Below are 5813 nucleotides of genomic sequence, written 5' to 3'. Positions count from 1 at the left end.
GTCTCTCAACTTTCTCTTCACAATATCCCACAGGTTCTCTATGGGGTTCAGGTCAGGAGAGTTGGCAGGCCAATTGAGCACAGTAATACCATGGTCAGTAAACCATTTACCAGTGGTTTTGGCACTGTGAGCAGGTGCCAGGTCGTGCTGAAAAATGAAATCTTCCTCTCCATAAAGCTTTTCATCAGATGGAAGCATGAAGTGCTCCAAAATCTCCTGATAGCTGCTGCATTGACCCTGCCCTTGATAAAACACAGTGGACCAACACCAGCAGCTGACATGGCACCCCAGACCATCACTGACTGTGGGTGCTTTACACTGGACTTCTGGCATTTTGGCATTTCCTTCTCCCCAGTCTTCCTCCAGACTCTGGCACCTTGATTTCCGAATGACATGCAAAATTTGCTTTCATCCGAAAAAAGTACTTTGGACCACTGAGCAATAGTCCAGTGCTGCTTCTCAGTAGCCCAGGTCAGGCGCTTCTGCCGCTGTTTCTGGTTCAAAAGTGGCTTGACCTGGGGAATGCGGCACCTGTAGCCCATTTCCTGCACACGCCTGTGCACGGTGGCTCTGGATGTTTTTACTCCAGACTCAGTTTACTGCTTCCGCAGGTCCCCCAAGGTCTGGAATCGGCCCTTCTCCACAATCCTCCTCAGGGTCCGGTCACCTCTTCTCGTTGTGCAGCGTTTTCTGCCACACTTTTCCCTTCCCACAGACTTCCCACTGAGGTGCCTTGATACAGCACTCTGGGAACAGACTATTTGTTCAGCAATTTCTTTCTGTGTCTTACCGTCTTGCTTGAGGGTGTCAATGATGGCCTTCTGGACAGCAGTCAGGTCGGCGGTCTTACCCATGATTGCGGTTTTGAGTAATGAACAAGGCTGGGAGTTTTTAAAAGCCTCAGGAATCTTTTGCAGGTGTTTAGAGTTAGGCCGTTGATTCAGATGGTTAGGTTAATAGCTTGTTTAGAGAACCTTTTCATGATATGCTATTTTTTTGGGACAGGCATTTTGGGTTTTCATGAGCTGTATGACATAATCATCAGTATTAAAACAATTAAAGACCTGAAATATTTCAGTTGGTGTGCAATGAATCTGAAATATATGAAAGTTTCATTTTTATCATTACATTATGGAAAATAATGACCTTTATCACAATATGCTCATTTTTTGAGAAAGACCTGTAATTTTATACTTTACAACAAATTTGATTTGACTCCTTGATTTTTTATTTTTCCGCTTTCTTTTTGTTCTTGCATTTAAAGCTTGAAAGTGGTATTATCAGAATCAGAATGCCTTTATTGTCATTATACGCAAGTACAATGAAATTAAGAGCCACTCCTTTTTTAAGTGCAAAAATATGCTTAAGAAAAACACACACTAAAAATATAAAAAATGTATCGCAATATAGATATAATAGCACTATGAAAGTAAAAAATACAAGTATTACACAATTATATTGCACATTATGGATATTAAGTATGAAATGTCAGTAGTATTGGACAATAGAAGTCCAGGGGTTTGGGAGGTTAGATGATTAAATCAGTGCATGTGTGAGTTCAGTGTGGTGATGGCTTTCGGAAAAAAAACTGTTCTTGAATCTGTTTGTTCTTGTTCTGATGCACCTGTAGCGCTTCCCTGAATAATTACTCATTTAACTATTTCAGTATTGTTGTACTAGGTTGGGGAGGAGACATTTCAAGCTCTGTCTTGTGTGGATAAATGACAACCATCAGAGATTGTGAAACACTGAAAATAAAATCTTTGACAAGATTTTAGGAAAAAAATTTATGAAGTGCGTATTCAGCCTTGTTTTTCCTGCATCATGTATGTATGTATGTATGTTTTATTTATTCATTTCATTTCATCCAAACAACAAATATAATACAATTTAAAGAAAAGAAAAAAGATATACAATCACCGAAATAAAATGAAAGGCAGCAGAAGAAGAATGAGTTCTTATAAAATCTGCCCCGTGTCCCCAAAATATATTCCAAACAAAATTACTATACAAAAGCAAGATGAATTAATAAAAAAATAAAAAGATAAAAAATAATTAAAAAAAAAACTTAGCTAAAATATAAGATCAACTGTAAACAATTTTTATGAACTCACTTTATACTTAATATTTTTTAAGAAAATTTTTTTTTTATCATCCTCTTGAATATGTACATAGTTTTGGCTTTTTTAATTTCAACCTCCAGATCATTCCAAAATCTAATACCCTGAGATCTAGTGGATCACATCTTCAGACTGGTGCGACACCACGGCTTCACAAACATCTCCATCCCCTTAAGATAATAATTACTTTCTCTTTTAACAAATTTCCCTTGAATGTTAGTAGGTAGTATGTTTTTGTTGGCCACATACATAAACAGTAAGATATTGTAATCAACCAAGTCATAAAATTTTAACATCTTTAGCTGATGAAACAATATATTTGACGGATGGTTATAATCTTTTCTGGTAATAATTCTTATGGCTCTTTTCTGTAAAATAAAAATTGGATTTGTAATTGTTTTACATGCTTTACCCCAGACTTCAATACAGTAAATTAAATGTGGAACAATAATGGCATTATACAATAGAAACATTGCTTTATCATTGAATAACTCTCTAACTTTGTACATTACTGCGATCGATTTAGCTATTTTAGTTCTTAAGTTTTTTACGTGAGATCTCCATGTTAGTTTTTCATCAATGATGACACCCAGAAATTTCACCTCATTGACTCTATTAATTTCAATTCCATCGACTCTAAATGGAGTATCAAGCACTTTCTTGTTGTTACTAAAAATCATATAATTTGTTTTATCAACATTTAAAGATAATTTGTTCAGTTAAAACCAATTTTGTATTTTCACAAATTCTGTTTGTGCCATCTTCAGCATTTGCACAACATTTTCACCCACACAAAGAAAAGTAGTATCATCTGCAAACAAAATACATTTAAAAAATCCAGACACATTTACCAGGTCATTCACATATAAAATAAATAGCTTAGGTCCAAGTATAGAGCCTTGAGGCACTCCACATGTAATATTACAGAATTCAGATTTTACATCATGTATTTGAACAAATTGTTTCCTTTTTTCTAGATAACTAGATACCCACTGCAATGCATGCCCTCTAATACCATATTTATTTAGTTTTTTGAGAAGAATATTGTGATCAATAGTATCAAATGCTTTCTTTAGATCAACATAAATACTAATACAATATTTTTTTTGATCCACAGCAGTTGTTATCTGTTCCATTAAATCCATGAGTGCCATTGACGTAGAATTTTTAGGTCTAAACCCATATTGACTATTACTTAATATATTTTGCTTATTGATAAATTCATCTAATCTAGTGACAAATAATTTCTCTAAAATCTTCGAAAACTGTGACAACGATGATATTGGCCTGTAATTATTAAACACACGTTTCTCTCCACTCTTATATAATGGTATTACCTTGGCTGTTTTCATGTTATTAGGACATACCCCTGTTGAAAATGATAAATTACATATATATGTAAATGGCTCAATAACATAACTCATAATATTCTTTACCAGCATCATATCCATGTCCATCCAGTCTTTTGATTTTTTATCTGCAAGATGTTTTACGATAGTCATAATTTCTTCTTTATCAGTTCCCCCAAGAAAAAAACTGTTTGTGTAATCTGTAACCGTATGGTTTACATTTTTATCTATATTTGGGATTTTTGCTGCCAGACTTGGGCCAATATTCACAAAATGTTCATTGAATCCATTTGCGATTTCATTTTGGTCATAAATGTCTTTGTCATCTTTTACAAAATATTGTGGAATGCTCGATTTTGTTTTATGATTATTCAGAACACTGTTCATTATTTGCCATGTTGCCCTCATATTATCATTACTTTGGTCTAATAATTCACTGTAATATTTCTTTTTATGCTTTCTTATAATCCCTACCAATTTATTTTTATAATTTTTATATCTCTGTTCTGCTTCGTTTGTTCTTAATTTCAGAAAGTTTGAGTATAAGTAATTCTTTTTTTTACAAGCATTTCTTAACCCTTTGGTCATCCACGGTTTGTCATCAACACGTTTCTTTGTGTAATTTTCTTGTACACAATTTTTTTCATATAAAGCTCCTAAAATATTCATAAATACATCATATGCTTTGTTTACATCATCAACATATACACCCTTCCAAGTTTGTTTTGTTAAATCTTCTTTTAGTTTATCTACAGATTTCTTTGATGTGTTTATTATTTTTTCCATAATTTTATCTACTTTCACATCATATTGATCTTTTTTATAGATAGTGAAGACTGGTAGGTGGTCACTGACATCCGTGATCAAAATGCCACCCATAAGTTCTTTATTTGTTATATTTGTAAAAATGTTGTCAATTATTGAAGCACTATGGGTAGTAATTCTTGTGGGTTTTGAAATCAATGGATAAAGATTTAAACTGTGCATTGAGTTTATAAATGTTCCGATATTATTTGAGTCTGTTTTATTTCCCAGGTCTATATTAAAATCTCCACACAAAAAAACTGATTTATTAGAACTTTTTTCCAATATTGTCATGATGTGATTGGTGAATGATTCAATATTTGAATCAGGTGATCGATGAATTAAAAATGTTTTCAAGTAAAAGTCTCAAAACTAACATCACAACCATAACCATTTATTTTAACATGAGGGACTAAAGGTGACAGTTTTGTGAGTTTTAAGTGTAGATATGGTGTGAAATTGAAAACAAGACATCAATAAAACTTTTTTTCAAATGTGATCAACATTATTAATAAGTAAAACTTAAATAAACAAGTCGGGAACAAAATTGTAGTTAGGTACTTGGTTAATTGGCACCTTTGAAACTTTGCAAAAGTTTTGTTTGCTGTTTAATATAAAAATAAAATGTATATGAATATTTATACATAATGACAAGTCCTTGTTAGAAGCTGGATGCTGTCTATCATGGTACACTAAGATTCAGAACAGGCTTTAACTACTGTACCCACCACTGCACCCAGTATTCACTGGTTAACTGGTCACTTCACCACTTGCTCTCGCCGAGATCAGATGCTTCTCCCTCCCTCTCCGCTTTGCTGCTCTTTCTGTCTGTGAAACTGCTTCTGAGCCTCTCTTGCACCTCCTGAACCATAATTATGGACTTTTTTTTGATCAGTTGGTCCCTCAACTCAATTTACAACATTTATTCGAAGAGAAGACAGGCTTTAGGCGAGCCGATTTGCTCTGTTGGCACGCACGCAGCTGGATATCTCATCGACTTGAAGACTTGATGATGTGTCTATCTCTGCTGCCATCTGTGGATTTTAAGGACACATATTTAATTGGATTCACGATAACTGGTTCCTGCTTTTTGGATTCGGCTGCTTGCTGGTTTTATCTACAATCAAGGAAGTCGTCTGCAGCAAATTTGGACCCGATCACGCTGCTTGCCTTTATGATGGCTTGGTTCGTGCCTCGAGTACCCAGACTCAAATGCTTTGGGCAGAATGGATCAGATCTTGGGGATTTTACTCAGTCTTGTTCCATCGGTGTGGTCATGTTAATTTGGACGTTTCAGAACCAAGTGGACCAACACAGACTCAAGGTAGATATCATTGAGGCGAGCTGGTCTGGGAAGCTTAGTCCTCACCTCCTTCTACAGGTGTGCAGTGGAGAGCATCCTGTGCTCGAGCATCAATGTGTGGCATGGAGGCTGCACAGCTGCAGAAAGAAAAGCTTTGCAGAGAGTGGTGAAGGCTGCACAGAAATCTGTTGGAATCAGCCTCCCCACCATCACAGACATCTACACCTCCAGATGCAG

This window comes from Nematolebias whitei, chromosome 2 (genome assembly GCF_014905685.2).
Source record: "Nematolebias whitei isolate Nwh7 chromosome 2, NemWhi1, whole genome shotgun sequence".
NCBI lineage: Eukaryota > Metazoa > Chordata > Actinopteri > Cyprinodontiformes > Rivulidae > Nematolebias > Nematolebias whitei.
This window is presented reverse-complemented; position numbering follows the sequence as displayed.